The 22,121-nt window shown below is 41.8% G+C and overlaps 1 protein-coding gene across 1 annotated transcript in view; it reads left to right on the plus strand.

Annotated features, from left to right (window-relative positions):
• The window catches only part of LOC126262748 (uncharacterized), a 280,472-nt gene that overhangs the window by 197,902 nt on the left and 60,449 nt on the right, over nt 1-22,121 (plus strand). The window lies entirely within an intron of this gene.

A 22,121-nucleotide genomic window follows, 5' to 3' on the forward strand; every position in this document is an offset into this window, starting at 1 on the left:
CAAGTAGGCTGAAAGACAGAGGAACACAGATTGGAGTACGTACAGCAAATAGTTGAGGACGTAGGTGGCATTTGCTGAGATGGAAAAGAAGTTTGGCACAGGAGAGGAAATCGTGGCAGGCCGCATTAAACCACTCAGCAGACTGACGACCCGAGAAGAAGGGGATGGCGGCTTTGGGTGAACCAAGTGTCATAGGGGAAAGTAGTGATGCAGAGGGAGCACGATTTATCTCAACCCTTGTGGATAGTTAGCTGTCTTTTCTGCGGAGTTCGAAGTCCCACTCGCGACGCAGTGATAATTGATTCAATAATCTATAAAAATTTTATTAGAAACAAGCGATAACAATTGTCTCATTGGCTGATTAGTTAGTGGTTCAATAAAATACTTACAAAAATAAACATTATTTATCTTCCCTCATTTTGAAAACGAAGGTGTTTGTGGGTGTGAGCAGTGGGGGTGCTACTGCTTAATATCTGAATGTATCATAGTTAATGGTCTCAGAAATTTTGAGCACCATTTTTCTAGATTAGAGTGACTGCAGCATTTCTCCAGTATCCTATCAGTGATCACAAGTCTGCCACTTGCTTTAATTTATAAATTTCCCTGTCTGACCTTTGCATTTCATGTCCCCTCAAATACCGAGTCGATTGATTCCTGTTGTAACTGATGTTGTATTCATAGCGTACGTCTTTCCTGCGTTTTGTGATTCACATAGTTTTACGTACTGTGAACATCTAAGGGAAATTATCGATTCTTCCTTCACTTTAATATCTTATCACAATCTGACACAAAGTTTCAGCAGCGATCTTCAGACAATACTTCGTTATATTAGGCTTATAACTTTAATAGTTATATGAAAATATATAAATAATTCGTTTTAGCGTCCTACATATCAGTCACCAGCATTGTTCATAATACGTTTCCAGCAATGTGGAAGACGTCGGAAACCTTTAGCAGTGTCAGCCGTGTTGACAGTTCGAAGGAAGTGGTCCTCTACCCGACGAATCTCTGTAACAGTTCTGAAGCGAATGCCACGAAGTCCTTGCTTCGTGCTAGGAAATCTCACAATAGCTTAAATCCCAGGAATATGAGGGGTGGTAGTAGAGACTTGCCGCCCCAGCGAGCGAACAAATCAATCACTGCTTCCGCTGTATCCGCCAGAAAATTGTCCGACAAAACAATGGGCAGGTTCTGCATAAAACGTCGTCTCAAAGCAGGTCGCAGGATGTGTTCCAAAAGTGAGCAGTCATACAACGCTCTAGATGTTTGAGACTAATGTGTGGTATAAGCGACAACAATTGATTCTGTTGATTTGCGCGTCTACGTCAGTTTTGGCACTGTTAACCCTGTTGTTGTGGTATTCAATCCGAAGACTGGCTTGATGCAATTCTCCTTGCTACTCTATCCTGTGCATCTCCGAGAAACTAATGCAAAACACATCCCTCTGAATTTGCTTACTGAATTCGTCTCTTGGTCTACGATTTTTACCCCACAGCCCTTCCCTCCAGCAATAAATAAGTGATCCATTGATGTCTTAGAATGCGTCCTACCAACCGATCCCTTCTTTTGGTCAAGCTGTATCACAAATTTCTCTTCTTCCTAATTCCATTGAGTACCTCCTCAGTAGTTACGTGATCTGCCCATCCAATCTTCAGCAATCTTCTGTAGAACCACATTTCGAAAGCTTCTATTCCCTTCTTGTCTAAACTATTTATCATCCATGTTTCACAGTCATATATGGCTACACTCCATACAAATACTTTCAGAAAGGACTTCCTGCCTCTTAAGTCTATGCTCGACGTTAACGAATTTCTCCTCTTCAGAAACGCTTTTCTTGCAATTGCCAGTCTGCATTTTATATCCTCCCTACTAACTCGACAAGTTATTTTGCTTCCCAATTAGTAAAATTCATTTACTACTTTAAGTGCCTCATGTCCTAACCTAAACCCCTCAGCATCACCTGATTTAATTCGACTATATTCCATCATCCTCGTTTTGGTTTTCTTAATGTTCATCTTATATGCTCCTTTCAAGATACTGTCCATTCCGTTCAACTACTCTTCCAAGTCCTTTGCTGTCTCTGCAAAAACTGCAAGGTCACAGGCAAATCTTAAAGTTTTTATTTCTTCCCCCTGGCCTTTAATTCCTAATCGAAATTTTTCTTTTGTTTCCTTTACTGCTTGCTCATAGTAATAGCAGTTCACCCACATTACCTAAGTGGGGGATTACATTATGCCCACTCGAAAATTTTTTTTCATTGTTAATTATTGTTGAATTACGTTAAAAACATACATTTAAAGAGTTGCTGATGTGTAAGTAGGGTCAAGGACGTGGAAATACTTTTAGCACTTACTTAGCAGTATCAACGCAAGTCAAAAAGAAAAAAAAACCTAGATTACTGTTAATATTGGATTCCAGGTAAAAGGAATATAAGAAGGAATGTAAAACGGTGATATTTCGTCTATGTGTGGGTAAGTTAATGACTTGCTTGTATTTGATATTAAAAAAATCTAATGTCCGATTTCAGCATCCGTAGAAAGCTATCCTATTGAAATTTCCACGACAAAGGAAAGAGACTTGACCGAATATTATGGCAGTTTTAAGCTATAAATAGTATAAAAACTTTATACACAAGAAAATATTCAAGCATGTATCGCATGTTTTGCGGAGAATGGATTAAGTACTTATGGTATAAGAACTTCAGTACTCTGTGGTTAAGGTGTCACCCGATATTCGGATGTCTGGCAGTACTGACGCGTGTTTAGTTGGTTTACGGCTTTGTCGAGCAGGCCAACTTTTGTTTAGGTGTATACGGGAGAGCCATCTTGTGGTTGTTTAATATACAATAACCTGTCCATTTGTAAACGGAGAAACTGTTGCTAGTGCAGCCTATAAATTATTTTCTTATGAACAGCGAGGTTACTGAATGCCGTATGAGCAGACCTGCAGAGTTGGAAGTGGCAGCAACTACGCGAAGTCCGATCGTTGTTGGCTGTTTTGTTTACTCATGAGGTGCTTTTTCCAAAGGCGGTCATAATGTTTGGCCAGCTGATCTCAGCCGTATTTCTTAATCATATGCATCGAGCAACTAACAGCTGAATCCGAAAACGTCAACTGGCGTTAAGAACTTCTTGCTCAGTAACAAACAAAGACACAGAGACAATAATATTCTGGGATCTACTTAATTGTAACTGACGCTGGTGAATTCGGCCGTGAGCTAAGTAGTTTTGGGCAGATTGGCAGGCAGCGCGGCCACTGCGGGGTTTATAGGATGTGGAAGGGCAGTGCTTTACTACTGATCTTCCAGTACGAGCAACGCAGCTGCTACGGTATACATTTTGACACGGAAATAACACTGATTCGTGAATTAGCGTTACAGAGACTCTCATATTTTAATGCGGTACTTATTTGTAGCAAGGAACATTGAATTCATTAAGACTATTGTAATACAACGCAATGTTGTTGTTGTTGTGGTCTTCAGTCCTGAGACTGGTTTGATGCAGCTCTCCATGCTACTCTATCCTGTGCTAGCTTCTTCATCTCCCAGTACCTACTGCAACCTACATCCTTCTGAATCTGCTTAGTGTATTCATCTCTTGGTCTCCCCCTACGATTTTTACCCTCCACGCTGCCCTCCAATACTAAATTGGTGATCCCTTGATGCCTCAGAACATGTCCTACCAACCGATCCCTTCTTCTGGTCAAGTTGTGCCACAAACTCCTATTCTCCCCAGTCCTATTCAGTACCTCCTCATTAGTTATGTGATCTACCCATCTAATCTTCAGCATTCTTCTGTAGCACCACATTTCGAAAGCTTATATTCTCTTCTTGTCCAAACTACTTACCGTCCATGTTTCACTTCCATACATGGCTACACTCCATACAAATACGTTCAGAAATGACTTCCTGACACTTAAATCTATACTCGATGTTAACAAATTTCTCTTCTTCAGAAACGCTTTCCTTGCCATTGCCAGTCTATATTTTATATCCTCTCTACTTCGACCATCATCAGTTATTTTGCTCCCCAAATAGCAAAACTCCTTTACTACTTTAAGTGTTTCATTTCCTAATATAATACCCTCAACATCACCCGTCTTAATTCGACTACATTCCATTATCCTCGTTTTGCTTTTGTTGATGTTCATCTTATATCCTCCCTTCAAGACACCATCCATTCCGTTCAACTGCTCTTCCAAGTCCTTTGCTGTCTCTGACAGAATTACAATGTCATCGGCGAACCTCAAAATTTTTACTTCTTCTCCATGGATTTTAATACCTACTCCGAATTTTTCTTTTGTTTCCTTTACTGCTTGCTCAATATACAGATTAAATAACATCGGGGATAGGCTACAGCCCTGTCTTACTCCCTTCCCAACGACTGCTTCCCTTTCATGTCCCTCGACTCTTATAACTGCCATCTGGTTTCTGTGCAAATTGTAAATAGCCTTTCGCTCCCTGCATTTTACCCGTGCCACCTTTAGAATTTGAAAGAGAGTATTCCAGTCAACATTGTCAAAAGCTTTCTCTAAGTCTACAAATGCTAGAAACGTAGGTTTGCCTTTCCTTAATCTTTCTTCTAAGATAAGTCGTAAGGTCAGTATTGCCTCACGTTTTCCAGTATTTCTACGGAATCCAAACTGATCTTCCCCGAGGTCGGCTTCTACTAGTTTTTCCATTCGTCTGTAAAGAATTCGCGTTAGTATTTTGCAGCCGTGGCTTATTAAACTGATAGTTGGGTAATTTTCACATCTGTCAACACCTGCTTTCTTTGGGATTGGAATTATTATATTCTTCTTGAAGTCTGAGGGTATTTCGCCTGTTTCATACATCTTGCTCACCAGATGGTAGAGTTTTGTCAAGACTGGCTCTCCCAAGGCCGCCAGTAGTTCCATGGTTCATGGGGGGGGGGGGGGGGGGCGGGGGGGTAAAACGCAATGGGTAGCAGAAAAATAACATTCGAAACATTTAGCAAATATTCGTGATCGTGTCTCGGACTGCATGATGCATTTAAATGTAAGTACAGTTAATCATCATCTCACACAGACAACAGAATATTTCATCAGGGAAATACAGTGTCACAACTTTTGGGTCACTGAGGGTAGTATCAGTCTGAAAGAGGGAATAGTCGACACGAACTGTGCCAAATGCTACCCATTTATAATGAATCAGCACTTTGGAGGCCGGCGCGCCGTTACTATAGCTATTCTGTTGAGGGCACATAACATACTTATTTACGTAGATTACCAGTTAATAATAAAAAAAAATGGTTCCAATGGCTCTGAGCACTATGGGACTTAACTGCTGAGGTCATCAGCCCCCTAGAACTCAGAACTACTTAAACCTAACTAACCTAAAGACATCACACACATCCATGCCGTAGGCAGGATTCAAACCTGCGACCGTAGCGGTCGCGCGGTTCCAGACTGTAGCGCCTAGAGCCGCGCGGCCACCCCGGCCGGCAGTTAATAATAATATCAGTACTTTGTGAAAGCAGGTGCCGCCCCACAGTACTAGTATTGGCTCTAGAGCAATGAAGTTGGAGGACCACTGACCCTACCTAACAACAGATATTCCATATTTAAAGGTCATGTTCTCACTTTGACTTCTCTCATCTATTAAATACTATCTAAGTTATGATTTATTACATACACCAAGCTTAGATATGTTCAAAGTGTGGTACATTTTCTTTATTACGTATAGGCCATGGCGTGATTCTCATCACCACTTCGTCACCTTTATTATCGTGGCTGATTACCATCTTGGTAAGAGACTGACAAGGTATATTAAAAAAATAGGTTATGGAGTGAAATCAGACGACAAGACATTATGAATGAACGAAATACAGGCGATATATTCCGGACAGCTTTTGACGTTACTAATATGCGAAGTCAAGACGACATTTTACAGACTTTCCCCAAAGATGACGTTGATATTGAAAAATGTTCCTTTGATGTTGATCCTTCCTGTGCAACATCGAAAGTAAATTGCTTTTTAACGCAGCCGTGATAATATCTAATGGATAAACTGATCTGTGATGCCACCATTGGACAATTTATCGTCGAAGAAAATACATCCAAAGTTGTTAAAAGACTGTCAGTAGTAACTTCCTGCATTCGCCTACATAATTGAAAACGCCGCTAAAGTGCATGACATGCCCCTGGAAGACCGACATGTATGGCGCATAAATACTTCTACCTGACGCCACAGACATATCGGAAGAATGAGTAAGGTATCTTTTTACATAAAGCGTCGTTTACTAGAATGTTTTGTGTAAGATGGATACGTACCCTTCGCATACTGACAAAGAAGACTAGGAACATTATTTCTCAGTTTCATGTGGGCTTTTTTAATAACAGTTCAAACTATTTAATAAGCCCATTTTTTACTTTCCATTTCGTGCTAGAAACAGGGCATCAGTCAAAACAATAGGTGGAAACGAGTAGTCCTGTCGCAAGAATAAAGTAAGTAGCATATGCCATGACGATTACGGTCAGCTTTTTCTGGGATCGAAAGTGTGTTATTGTCATTGAAGCAAGGTTGGTCTGGGCTTTGGACGAGTTAATGAATTGTATCTACAGTAAAGTAAAGTAAAATTCAATCAAGAAAATGTAGGTGTTTGTGGTATGTTTCATTAAAAAATTTTCTTTCTTCTTGTTCTCAGTTACCTGAAAACTACAGAGAAAGTCATTTTGACATAGCTGTCATAGCTGGACTGCTCTACCAATTTTTGGATTTATCAAAATCGTGATGGAGTCTAATGGAAGCTATTGCACAGATGAGTACATTTTCAGTAAGCTAAAATACGTTGAATGAACCTATTAATTATGGAATCACTGCATTCTTTAGGAAGGGCTGTCGTTATAGATTTTCATGGTGATAAGTCAAAATGCTTCTCGTATCGATAAACTCCACACGGAATGATGGTTTATACCCATCGACCCGCTCTATAAATTATTTCGTTCTCGAATTTCAAATAGCTCACACTCCTGTATTACGGCCCCTGTAGGGCCCCAGGCAGGCCCTCCATGGAATACATTTTCTCCTCCTAAGACAATGGTTCTGATGTAATGTAAAAAAAAAGGGTTCTGTTGTCTTTAGTTAGGGAACTGATATTTTTAAACTATTACCGTTATTAATATTACAATTATCACTGTTATCATTGAACTGTAATACTAATAACATAAGTAGCCAACGACTACACTTTTTCTCGAATACTGGCATCAATGCATGATACAATGTGACGGATGTTATAGGTTACAGCATGTCAAACGGATATTTGAACACCTTCCGCACATAGTCCACTCGCTATACACACTTTTGTACTTTGTATCATGCGCTAATGACAGCAAATTACATAACACATGCATGAATATCTCATGAAGAGATAGACGGAAAATGGCTTCATTATTGAGTTCACGACAATAAATGAACTAAATGACAGCACAACTCACAAGCAACTATGTAACAGTTACTATGCTGCTGTAGCGCCTACAAAGTATTACTATTATTATTATTGTTATTATTAGTAGTAGTAGTAATAGTAGTAGTAGTTGTTGTTGTTGTAGTAGAGATGGTCAGAAACAAAGCACTGGCAATATGAGTCTTCTTATTACCCCCAGATCAGAAGTAAGGTGTGATTTGAAAACTGCAAACAGTTTAACTTGGTTGATCTAAAATGCGGATACAGGGTGTGCGTGGAGCTGGTGTTGCTACGGAGGGAACTGGCGCAGAGGAAGAGTGTTTTGCAACACGTGGCTATTTACAATATGGATAGTTACCTTTCATTTCTGTCCTAGCGATGCCCCGATAATAAATTCATTCTATAAAAAGAGGCTATTAGAACTAAGTTGAACCAACTATCTCACTGAATCATTAGCTTATTGATTTAGTAAAACATCTCAGGCTTTAGAAGCTTCAAATGGCTCTGAGCACCATGGGACTTAACATCGGAAGTGATCAGTCCCCTAGACTTAGAACTACTTAAAGCTAACTAACCTAAGGACATCACACACATCCATGCCCGAGGCAAGATTCGAACCTGCAACCGTAGCAGAAGCGCGGTTCCGGACTGAAGCTCCTAGAACCGTTCGGCCACAACGACCGGCTCAGGCTTTAGAGACGCGTATATCAAAGTGAACCATTGGAAAGCGAGATAGCCACAAAGGTGGGACTGAGAATCGCGTACAACAAGGGAAAGGCATTGCAAAAGCTCCGGAAGGCACTATGCAAAAGTTGTACAAATTAAAAAAAAAAAAAAAAAAACGATAAGGAAGATGACGTCAACCTTTCGCATGAGCAGAGATACATAAAATAAGAAGAATGTATCTACTGACGCATTGATCAGACACTATAATGCAAGGCTGAGGAATGCAGTACTGTATGCGACTGAGACGATAACATAACGAAGAATTGGCACCGAACAGCTAGAGAATGAACGGAGAAAACTACTGAGGAATACACTAGGCCTTAAAAAAGGTGGTGACAGAGGGGTGGGAGAACCTGATGAAAAACTGTGTCGGAGCATGATAACAGTATCAGGAAAAATCTGAGGGTTTGCCGGATATGTAATCATTATGACAGGTACATTTGTAACGCGCGCTACGAAACTACGTGGGTGAGTTGCTGAACTATGGGGATCTAAGAGGGACCCCTTGCACATATTGAACCCCACGTAATCATGCAGGGAACCCTTGCACATTCTGAACCCCGCTTAATCATGCCAGAGGAGGGCGGCAAACAGGAGGGCTTAAAAAACGTTAGTACACGTTACTGCTTCGGATCAAGCTCATATTTCGTCGAATGGTTCCTAGGAGTTCCAACCTCTACACGAGAGCAAAAAATTGCAGTCACACTTCACTGTAGAGGGGTAAGATCACGTTCAATGGTGATACGGCCCCAAAATGTCCTTAGGGAAGGGTTGAATCGTCCGAGGAAGTCAGCTATGTCTAATGTTGCCAAGAACATCTTCCTGCTGCCCATCGCTCTGCGAACTGTTTTCCACTGCGAAATGTGTGGCATTCAACGCCCCAGGCAAATGAGTGGGTTCATCAACGCGACGCCCTTCATGACGCCCCCTGAGGCCTTTTCTTCTCGATTCTGAGCGGCGGTGTAACTGAAATGTTTTCCTCAGGGACACTTATGGAAACCACGTGATTTCAACACTGGGTGTCGCGGTTCCGACTTCCATTGCAGAGACGTCAACAAAAGGTGTGAAATGTGGCTCAGAGGGGCGATGCTGTCTTCTCGCCGTGTGACACGACCAAGGTGGCGTGGGCAGAATTGTGGTGAAATTTGATGCCAATGTGACATCATTAACCCACCTTACAGCTTACATGAAGTTCCGATCTGTTGGCTTTTTTAGCATGTGTCGACACCTTGATGCTTGAAGCGTCGCCAATGCCAACTGCGACATCGCAGGGTGCCACCGCTTTTTACCCTTGCAGAGTAAGGCAGGAGGCGCCTCTGAGCCAAGTTTCAAACTTATGCGTCGCAGCTGGAGAAAATAAGGAGGTTTCGAAAAAGTAATCGTTTAATTCTGTTACACAGTGTAGATATAACTTAAACAAATGTTGAAACATGGGACTTAGGGAAAGGCAGGATTCGGTATGGAAGGGGCCGTATTCATTTACCATTGGTTGCTCAGATTTTATTTTTATATCACGTACACTTTATTTGGAAACAATTGCAAATAAGGTTGACGATAAGGAACAATTATCCAATTTGACTGTTAAGACACAATGTCTAATAAAAAAATTCTTAAGCACGTTGCACTCACACCTGAAGGCTTTATTGACCAGAAATTTAAATTATTTATTGGCTGAAGGCCCCAAAAGTAATAATTCAAAATTAAAATATATATTTTTTTAAAAAACCATTATAACAATCTGACCAAATCAAGAGCAAAGTGGGCCTCAGCCAGTGCTCCATGGATCGACCTGAGAAAGTCACTCAACTTCGTAAACGATGAGACAGATCGCCAAGAGTCGTATTCACTTCACCGGATGGCAACTCAGACTAGTGACAGTTTAAACGCAGGCCAACACTCTTGCAAAATATACCTAACGTCTGATAACCAATACAACGATGGAATAACACAGGCAAGGCGGAACCAGTGGACAGCACTGCGTCTTCAGAATCCCGTGTCTAGAATATCCAGAAGCAGAAGGAACCACGACGACCAAAGTAGTCCAAAAGGAACAAATATCCCAACCACAATCAAGTAGGCTTTCTAACTACACGCCTTACTGGACAGCAGCGACAAGGAGAGGAAAGTTACACTGCTGCGAAAGTATGCTAACCTCCAGGGCAGGTAACTGGGGCGATAGTGGCCACTAGGCAGAAAAATACCACTGGTTGAACTTCACCAATAAACACAAGGAATTCAGTGATTAATAATAAAAGGTAGGGGACGGCTAATTAATTTCGCCAACTCCAAACACTCCACTCGTTGCTGTTCGTCTCAGCAACCCTACGAGCAGCAACGCGCGAACAAACGGTGTGATCTCAAAATAGTGGAGGTTTCACTGCTGGGTTAATGTTTACTCGCCTCACACGTCCTGGGTCCTGTGGAGAATGAGGTTGTGGCCCTCACAACTACAGCCCCTCGATCCTGCAATGGCCGCGTTCCACCAGCGGTCCCAGCATGTCCTCGGGGTGCTGGACCCCACTGCTGCTCCATCCCAACCAAACTCCCCGACACATTCCGACCCAGAAAACACCTGACGTCCTTCCAAACATAGTACCACGGTACTAGATATTGATAACCGCTGCTGCTGCCACTCGCGGACAGACAGTGCTAGCAGACGTAGTGGCGCCAGTAAACACAAGAAGGAAACGAGACGCCAGTATCCTTATTACACGATGCCAACCCACCAACAGCACCAACGCGAGTCGCAACACGGCTCAAATGTCTTAAAACCACATTTACCTTTTAATATGCCACACTGGGTATTTGCGAAGCTCTTTGGCGTCATATTTTCCCTAAAAGAGTGTTTGAACTTCAGCGGTGCTGAGACTTTTTCGTATTTCTTCCATCTTCGCAAAGTCTCTTCATATGCTCGCCGTATTCTGTCTTCATTATTCCCACTAACTGTTTCCTTTTGTCTGTTCCGTGTATTTCTACGATGCAGGGGAACTGTTCACGAGTGATTACAGTATGTTAAGTGCTTCCCACTTGTTTAATATCTTCTTCTGTTTCAATGATCCATTTTATGTAGTATTTGATAGTGTTTGCTTCTCGAAGATTTGCTTTCTGAGCCTGTTGTGATTCGTTCTAGTACGAGTACGCCCACAAAATTTCATCCGTCATTGTTTCTATCTGCTTGTAGATTTCTCCCGACAGCCTCTTTACGCAGATCCCTTCACGAGAAACTGGCAATACTTTGCTGAGAAATTTCCTTTCCTGCTGTTCAATCTCTCTTATTTTTGTTTCACTATGAATCTCTGTAGTAGCTGTAAAGCTCACGCCGTTTATATTTCTAACTTGTAACAGAACAAGGAAATCATTATGTGCATCCTTTCAAATGTGATGTGTAAATAAAGACTGCATTCTTTTGTAAAATAGTTAGATTTTTCATTAGTCTTTCTTACATCAGTGACTCATTAGGTCGTCCAGTAAAAAATTTTGATGCGAAAAAGTCGTGCATTATAGGGTTGAATATGAAGAAATTCACGCACAATAAAGAACTCTATGCTTTGAGTTTCTTATGAATAGTAATGGAACTTTAAAATATACGCTGGGATTTGGTTTCGGCTTGTTAGTGTAGTTTCTTAATATGCCAACTAGCATGTAATTGACCACAAATTGTTCGTGTTTTTAAATAGATAAATATTCCATACGTCACGTACCAGTTGTAATGTCCACTGTCTGGATGAACTGAGAACGTCAGCGGGCGCTGGGCACACATTTAAAAGTCAGTTGTCTCCGCCATTTTGTTTCTCACTACAAACGAAAGCACGTAATGAACAAGTGGTCAGGCGAGAGGGTCGGTCACTGCCATTCAATGTAAGTAACAACTGGTGAGTCAAGAGTAGTCACGGTCAGTCAGTGGGCGTGAGAGGGTGGAGGATAGAATGGAGAAACTGAAACACTGTTCACAAAACGACGGCGTGGAGATAGTGAAAGGACAGTGGAAGTCGTATGACTGAATATTTTAGAAACTCACAATTCAGGCTTATGCAGAGGCACCCTTTAAGTTCAGCTGTTGACCGCGGCCTCCTTGCGCACGAGATTCTTAGTTACCGCCATCAACGCATTCAGAAACTCATTTCAGAACTTTCATGTACTCAACTAACTACGAATGCGCCTTATGTGTTGCACTGATAGTTGTCCCAAAAATCGGAACATTTGACGTTCCGTGTAAAGCTAACGTGCGACGGATCGTGGCACTCTCAAAAATCGGAAGATCCCGCGAAAACAGGAACGTCTGGGAACACTATTTTCCACACAGCTTTCACTTTTGTGGTACGCGGGGATCAGGAACTATATACAGATTTGAGCACAGTGCATTACATTGAAGAATTCGGGGCACAGCGGGATAGTGGAGCACTAGGAGAGTGGACTGTTTTCTATTCTGGAGGGTACTACAAGTTGTTGTAGTGACATGTATCTACGCATCTAGATGGAAGGGACGGTGCGACAGCCATTTTGACTTTGTTTGGTGTACGACTTGTAAATAAACATTTATCGTTCGTGTTACCAGTATTTTTGTATGACTTTTGGTAAATTTCAATGCAAGATAAGCCGTTAATTGTTAATTGTACGCCCTTAAATGAACTGTAATCTTGAAGTCCAATAGTTTAAATTCGTCACTTGTTACGCTCCACCTTCCATGTTGCTTATTGCTGTCTCTCTCTCCCCCCTCCCTCCCTCCCTCCCTCTCACCATCCCTCCCTCTCCCCCTCTCCCTCCCTCCCTCCCTCTCCTTCCCTCTGTTCGACCCTCCCTCTGTCCCTCCCTCCCTCTCCCGCTCTCCCTCCCTCCCTCCCTCCCTCCCTCCCTCCCTTTCCCCCCTCTCCCCCCCGCCCCCCCCGTCTAAGAATTTTTTTGTTGTGGTCCTCTATTTTACAAAAACTGTTAAACATTAAAAATAGTATAACAGGTGGTCCTAGCAGATAAGGAAGATGACCTTCAGAAAGGAATCTACCTGCTAACAAAAATATGTAAACGGAGCAGACACGGACGGGAGACCACCCTAGCGCAGATATGTGTTGCAAATGGGGAAATGCATTAAGCGACTTCGACAAAGGGCAGATAATTATTACGCAGGACCTGTGAACTAGTATCTCGAAAACCGCGAAGCTGGCCGAATATTCATAGTGAAATCAACACTAGGCTTCAAATGTCTGGACGTCTACGACTCTTCACAGAACGTGGGGTTCGCAGGCTTGTCTGCTCTGTGTTTCCGAGCGCACTGTTCATCGTGCATTGTTGGAATTTCGCAGCAGACCATCCCTAGGTGTTCATATGTTGACACAACGACATCGTCAATTACGATTGCAGTGCACACTGGACTACCGGGATTCGACCGTCGATCAGTGGAAATGTGTCGGCTCTTCGGGTGAATCGCATTTTTCTACACTAGGTCGGTTCTCGTCTGCACGAACGTGGTCATCGAGATCAACGGCGGCTCGAAACGTGAAGCGTGCCACGGACGCGGGCTGGTGGGAGCAGTATTATGCTATGACAGAGATTCTCCTGAGCTTCCATGGGAACTGTTGCAGTAATCGAAGACACGCTGACAGCTGCAAACCACCTGCATCGTCTCACACTTGAAGTCTTGCCCGACGGCAACGTCATCTTTCAGCAGTACAATGCTGCGTGTCTAGGAGCTATAACCGGATTACAGCGATTGGAGGAGCGTTTTAGTGAACCCACGTTGATGTCTCTGGGACCAAATTCGCCTGATGTAAATCCTGTGGAATCCATCTGCTCGCTATCGAGAACCTACTCCGCGTACACAAATCAGCGGCCCGTTATTTATGCGAATTACTTGACCTGTGCGTAGACATTTAGTGCCACGTATCTCAACAAACTTACCAACAAATTGTCGGATTCCTGATACGAAGAATCGGTGATGTATTTCTTTCTAAAGACTGTCAAACAAGCTATCAGACAGGGGTCATAACGTTCTGGCTCATCATTGTAGATGACATTTCGCTAGTTTGTGCAGTTGCACTGAAAAGTTAGCCATTTGATTAGGCAAGCAGCTGTTATTTTTCATGTAAATTAGATTATAGTGGCGCGCCGCCTTCCTGGAGTTGTAATTTTAATTTTCCTCCAGTGCAGGAGTGATCTTATGCTCAGATACGTGTTGTATCGAAATCACGCTGTGTAATGTTACAAAGTAATTTTTAAAATTATTTTGTGACTATTAGTGTAAGGTAATAAAATTTTAGCCATGACTTATACAAAAAAGAAACACACATTAATGCAATGGCTCAGCACAAAAGAGAAATAACTAATGTAAGAATATTATTAACAGTGTAATATGTTGTTTAATTTAGCCTGACGTGTATAAGCACTCAGTAAACCAGCTCAGTTCTCAGGGTAGTTACGTAATCGTCGATAATTAATTGTACTTTTCTTATCTGTCCAACACTAGGCTCATGAGAAGTCGTGTGCTTATTGCACCAGAGAATATTTGCCAAGTCTCTTCGATGTACCCTACTGTAGTACGTAACTTAACGTCGTGGTTTCGTCTCGATTCCCCAATATAAGATGACAAGAGCAGCATCTACAAATTAAATCCTATAACGGAACTGGAATCCTGTGACCAGACCTTTTCTGCCTGGGATGTTATCTCGTTATATAAAGAAAATCTGTGAGTAAAATTGTTAAACTATTAGTAGCTGCATCCGGTCTCGTGGGATCTGAAATAAAGTTAATTGTCCTAACCGACGGCACAATTCGTGGATGAGCTAAAAGAAAAATGTTAAATATTTCTTCTAAGATGGCGCCTAACAATGAAAATTCTTTGTTGAGGCCCATATCTACTTAAGGCAGTCTAGTTATCAGATTAATAATAGATTGACCACATACACAAAATTCTTTTGACAAAATAACCATTATATTTTTCGGGTTTTAAGTACAACTTACGAGGGCAGTTCAATAAGTAATGCAACACATTTTTTTTTCTCGGCCAATTTTGGTTGAAAAAACCGGAAATTTCTTGTGGAATATTTTCAAACATTCCCGCTTCGTCTCGTATAGTTTCATTGACTTCCGACAGGTGGCAGCGCTGTACGGAGCTGTTAAAATGGCGTCTGTAACCGATGTGCGTTGCAAACAACGGGCAGTGATCGAGTTTCTTTTGGCGGAAAACCAGGGCATCTCAGATATTCATAGGCGCTTGCAGAATGTCTACGGTGATCTGGCAGTGGACAAAAGCATGGTGAGTCGTTGGGCAAAGCGTGTGTCATCATCGCCGCAAGGTCAAGCAAGACTGTCTGATCTCCCGAGTGCGGGCCGGCCGTGCACAGCTGTGACTCCTGCAATGGCGGAGCGTGCGAACACACTCGTTCGAGATGATCGACGGATCACCATCAAACAACTCAGTGCTCAACTTGACATCTCTGTTGGTAGTGCTGTCACAATTGTTCACCAGTTGGGATATTCAAAGGTTTGTTCCCGCTGGGTCCCTCGTTGTCTAACCGAACACCATAAAGAGCAAAGGAGAACCATCTGTGCGGAATTGCTTGCTCGTCATGTGGCTGAGGGTGACAATTTCTTGTCAAAGATTGTTACAGGCGATGAATCATGGGTTCATCACTCCGAACCTGAAACAAAACGGCAATCAATGGAGTGGCGCCACACCCACTCACCTACCAAGAAAAAGTTTAAAGCCATACCCTCAGCCGGTAAAGTCATGGTTACAGTCTTCTGGGACGCTGAAGGGGTTATTCTGTTCGATTTCCTTCCCCATGGTCAAACGATCAACTCTGAAGTGTATTGTGCTACTCTTCAGAAATTGAAGAAACGACTTCAGCGTGTTCGTAGGCACAAAAATCTGAACGAACTTCTCCTTCTTCATGACAACGCAAGACCTCACACAAGTCATCGCACCCGAGCTGAGCTCACAAAACTTCAGTGGACTGTTCTTCCTCATGCACCCTACAGCCCCGATCTCGCACCGTCGGATTTCCATATGTTTGGCCCAATGAAGGACGCAATCCGTGGGAGGCACTACGCGGATGATGAAGAAGTTATTGATGCAGTACGACGTTGGCTCTGACATCGACCAGTGGAATGGTACCGTGCAGGCATACAGGCCCTCATTTCAAGGTGGCGTAAGGCCGTAGCATTAAATGGAGATTACGTTGAAAAATAGTGTTGTGTAGCTAAAAGATTGGGAAATAACCTGGTGTATTTCAATGCTGAATAAAACAACCCCTGCTTCAGAAAAAAATGTGTTGCATTACTTATTGAACTGCCCTCGTACATTATCAGCTGGTACAGCAAGATGAGCTTTACACAGGAACGTCCTGTTAGGTCCGAATCCAAGCAAATAAGATAAGCGAATGACAAAGGAAAGATAGTTCATGCATAGAAGCGCAAGAGTCCATGGAATAACATGTCCATTGTAGTTCTGTCTCTTATTATTTATAAAATTTATCGTAATAGTTAGTTTACATTTTTTAACCCAAGTCCACCAAGGAGAAACAGTACAGCTGATATGTATCTGATTTCATGGCCTAACTGTACACCATGCGGCACAAACAGTGGGTTTTCTCAAAAAAAATGGCTCTGAGCACTATGGGACTTAACATCTATGGTCATCAGTCCCCTAGAACTTAGAACCACTTAAACCTAACTAACCTAAGGACATCACACAACACCCAGTCATCACGAGGCAGAGAAAATCCCTGACCCCGCCGGGAATCGAACCCGGGAACCCGGGCGCGGGAAGCGACAACGCTACCGCACGACCACGAGTTGTGGACAGGGTTTTCTCACGATCTTGATTCATCAAGCTCATAATATCTGAGCTGTAGATAGCCTGCGGTCGGAATGTTTACATCTCAGAACTCTGTTCGTAGCAAACAGATATTCGTTTCATATGATTTAGATGTTTCAATAGAAATATAAATAACGAAACATAGTTACCCTCTAAACCGATAAAAGACGGCCATGAGTACACCAGGCAGGTGCTTGAAGGACTTCATAAAACTGCAGCAAATGTGATATTCGACGAGCAGTACGCACAATTCAGGAGGGCAGTGTGAACGAGTCGGCATACTCGTCTCCTCGAGCCCTGCATTGGTAATGGCTACTCGATGGACTATAAAGAAACTTTTCGGCATATTCTAACTTTTGGGCATAAGTGTTCGAGGAGTCAGTCGACTTACGGGTTTCTGACAACTTGATTAGAAAGGACGGTGGTTTCCGGTCGGATGCAGCATGGAGTCCTTTCATTGGGAAACATCGTGGTGTGCGTAACCAATGTCGGTCTCAGATTTTACCGAACGAAGACGACTTATCTGATAGTGAAAATTGAAATCAGTGCGCGCCTGAGATTTGTAATGTATACACACGCAGTGTGCATATCAGTAAAATGCCGGCTGAGTGCAGATTCACAATTACATCGTTGGTTAACACAGCAGTAGTCCTGGTGAGATAGTGGACACGTCAGAGGATAAGCTCAAAGTAACGACGCGAGTTACCGAACACAGCGTGATGTGATCTTGTAGATAAGAAGAAGAGCTGGATCGTTAGTAATGAGTGATTAACTCCAAGAACTGTTAATGATCGACGTCTGCTCGTCAGGAAAATAGATACTAGTATTGTCAACGACGTAATCAGCTGCTGCATTAACGTGAATTCTTATGTGGCATTGTCGTATTACTTACGTTGGTTACTGTTTGAAGATTATATCAAGACAATTATGCGCGATCCACTTAACTCTTAATTGCAGTCATATCGAGTTCTCGTGGATGTAAATTCGTGAACTGAGTAATCTATTACATCTTTCAATTCTTTGTCTGTTTTAATGACGCAGGTACTGGATTCCTCTTCAGGTTTTGTAATTGTTGCTCAGAATGTTGGAGATAAACAAATTAAATTTAAAAAAATGCGTAATATGTTTCTCAATTCTAAAGATAAAGACGTGACGCTAGATAAGTATGACAAAATAAATATGTTGGCCACCTGTGGTGCCAGCATAAAATCTGTAGCACCCAAGTGTCGCTTACGTACGCAGTAACTGTGGCACAAGTCGTGTCAAAATCAGTACTAGGTACGCGCTGTCCACCTTTAGCTGAGGAAGATTCCTTTTAAACAATGACTCGTGTCGTTATTGTTACTGTGTCAAATAAGTTACATTTCGTAACAAGTAGCGGATACAGAAAAACCTCAAGGAGAGGGCGCTACATATATCTTCAGCTACCTTTAGTTATACCGTAATAAAAAGTAATCAAGTCACATGCAAATTTTAAGAAAGTTTTATTTAAACTAATTATACACATGTACAAGACAATGCCGTCTTACGATAAAAAAGTTATAATTGTGGTTCTCTTCCTTAAATGATGAATCCTATGCGCCTATTCTTGCTGGCAAATTGGTGAATTATATCGTCAATAGGATAATCGATGTCAGGGTGAGTGTTCGACAAAGCTAAGCCATTAAGTCGATCCGACGCGGTCGCGTGTGCTACATAGGAAAGTACAACAACTCGATAACTCGATTCAGTCGAGTCGACTGACGAAAGAAACAAACGATTAGCGTGCTGGCTGACTGGGGTGGGCCACCCCGGGTGGGAAAGGGGGGAGGGGGGAGTGGTTTGGGCATCCCCGCGTCCCACATATGTAGCCGCCACTGGTCGTAACAACAAGACATGTAATGTAATTCAACTGATGTTTTAAAAGTGCAGCTTACTCTATGACATAAAAGAATCTGTCGCACAGGGTGCTAGTCCAGTATCCATGCAAATCATGTTTATGAAATACTGATGGACCTTCTATATGGTACTAATTAAAAAACATACGAAACCAAAACTTAAATTTATACATGCTGTAGGGAACTTAATAAGGTCAGCCATCGTATTAAAAATTCATTAATTTTTTTTCGGCTTTCGTCACTTTTTACTAATATGTATCCACACATTCGTACTCTGTAGACCAAATACTATCATTTGATTGCCATATCACCAACATCCAATTTTTTTGTTTTGTAATATTTTGATGAAACTTGCTTTTTTATGCAATTTCAGTAATTTTTTAGAAATATTTATTTGCACAATGTGTTTCGGTAGCAATCTGCCATAATCAGGTGCTTTACCTTCATCTGGTGACTTACAGTTTTGAAGCACCTGCTGAAGAGCACATGCTGCCGAAACGTTCCTGCAATAAATTTTAGTAGAAAATTACTCAAGCAGAAGAAACTGTTTCATAACAAAAGCAAGTTTCATCAAATATCATCAAGAGAAAGAAATTGGATATTAGAGAAACAGAAACCAAATGATACCATTTGGTGTAGGAAATAATAACGTAGAATCTGATTTTGTCTAAGTGACGTCTAGTAAAAGTATTCCACGTACTGTGTTTATAGTTTATTTAATATTAGTTAAATTGGGGTCTTTGTGGAAAGCAGATGCCTGAACAAGGGGTACTGACAAGGAAATCAAAGGAAACAAACGTATCATACAAATAGCAACTGACAGAGCAAATATAAGGAATAATGATTGTTATTGAAAAAAAAACAGGGAATTTCAAGAAATGATTGGTAGTAGTCAGAAGTGAGTGTTATGTTACTTATAAACAGCTTTTAAAAGGCAAATATTGACAGACACAAAAAGCTTTCAGGCAGAAGAAACTGCCGAGACGTCTCTATTTGGCTGGGAGAGTCATTTTTTGATTATATTCCACTTGTCCCCATACAGTTCTGCCAGGATGCTTAAATGATCTGGTTTTTAGAAATCAAATATAATTTTGGCTTATATGAGGCTTCAGCAAGTAACTTTATATTTCTAACAAGAATCTATACATTATTTCGATATCGTATTCCTAATCTTAGATACCGTGATGTGCTTTATTATGAAATCGGTTCATACATCCTACTTGATGACGCAAAATCTTCAATAATACTTGCGCTGAAGTTGCTATTACTGAGCTGCATTTTCTTAGCGGTAGCCCGGATGCTTTCGTGTGTATTTCGTTTTTATGAATAGTTAGGACTCCTCATGGGGCAGTACTGAAGGTAGAAGGATGGCATTTTACTATTTTAGAGTTTCGAGAAACAGTTCATGATATAAGAATGAATGTGTCAGAAGAACGAATAACCAGATTCTTTCCAAACGTTATAAGAAGTGCTTTAAGCGTATTTGAATCTGATTTGATAAAAATATTACAAGTTCACTGAAAGAGTATGTGAATTTTATGATAGTATTGTAGAGTACATTGAACAATGGGCTGATCTTTTAACGCATTTTCAGACTACATATGGGTTCTTTTGCACTGTATACCCGTATAGGATGAGATACGAAAATGCTACGAGTCTTTCAAAAATGTATTACCAAACTATATATTGATAATGGCTTCCTCCTGGGGCACTTAATATGTAGCAGTTTGTCATACCACGGAAAATAGAGAAATGGAATGTAGAAGACACTGTCACTGATATGCATTGCTCACAAATGTTCCAGCACTCCACACTCAAACATATAACTTATGAACATATTTCTGACATTGTGGAGTTTGCGTTATGTATTCCTGGTAAAAATGCAGCAGTCGAGCGTATTTTCCTTGGCGTATAAGAAACGGACACGAAAACTCAAATTAAAGTAGAGTTTAAAAAGGAAGCAAAGTATGGTGTTATGAATAACTGAGTATTAAAAACTGTGTGTAATTACCTAAGGATGTTCAAAAATGGCTCTGAGCACAATGGGACATAATTTCTGAGATCATCAGTCCCCTAGAACTTAGAACTACTTAAACCCAAGTAACCTAAGGACATCACACACATCCATGCACGAGGAAGGATTCGAACCTGCGACCGTAGCGGTCCTAAGGATTTGTTGTGTTCTGTTTACCACCTGTTAATATCTTATTGTATTGTAATTATACCGTAGCTCTGAATGTGCCTATGTTTTACATAATGTTTGTTATACTATCATCTGGCGCCAAGTCGTAAGATTTAATAATGTATAACAATTACAGAATATTGTGGCATTCCGAGCAGTGAGCGATAGTAGAATCGGTCCCAGCTTCGACTCCCAGAAATATGGTCACCGTATCGAGTGCTTACCACCGACACTGAATGTTGAGAAAGATGGAGAAACGAGAATTATATCACAAACACTCTGATCAGATGTTTGGTGGGCTACGTCACGCAGCTTGGTATCTCCAAAGTTAGGAGACCGAGTTCTTTAACGTTTTATGATTTTCAATTTTCTTCAACACAGTATGTGAGAGGAATAGTGTACACCCTCCAGAATTGTTTGCTAATAGCTATGCCACGGAATGGTGAATGAAGTGTGGGAAGGGGGGGGGGGAGGGGGGGGATAGGAAGCAAGCAGAACGGTGCAGAGGAGAAGGCAAAGAGGATTGCATGTCTACTGTTCTGTGGCTCTCTGACAGGGAAGACCAGTCAGCTTCCGAAGGCGACGTTAGATAAGTCATCAGGGCATTAGCAAAAATAAGCAGAGTCATGAAGACAGTGAATAATGATAGAGGGCATAGAACGCCTGCCGTACATAAAACACCTGAGTGTAGCCATTCATGTTAATCTGAACACCGCTTATGTTGAAAGTCAGCATGGAGTAACCATATACAGACGGCAGATGGCAGCACTGGTAATGGAGGGCATATAAAGCGTATCGGCGGGGCGCGGAAAACATTGCAATCTTTGTCGTGATGCTAATAGAGGGCGATATTTCAGACGTGCAAGAGCCCATGATCGTTGGCTTTTGCGCCAGGAGTGGAAGCACTTCCTTCATGGCTAAGTCTGTACACTGTTGCGTGACGCCGTGGACAACATACACACACCGTGCATGGCAAAATGGCGCCGTCCAAAACCGGTGCCGATGTAACTGTGTTTCACCAATGGCCCTAAATGGCAGGCTTGGACGACAGCTGCCGAGATGTGTACGAGCTAAGAACTGTTGAGCACCTGACTGCCCAGATT

The sequence above is a fragment of the Schistocerca nitens genome, chromosome 6, assembly GCF_023898315.1.
Source record: "Schistocerca nitens isolate TAMUIC-IGC-003100 chromosome 6, iqSchNite1.1, whole genome shotgun sequence".
NCBI lineage: Eukaryota > Metazoa > Arthropoda > Insecta > Orthoptera > Acrididae > Schistocerca > Schistocerca nitens.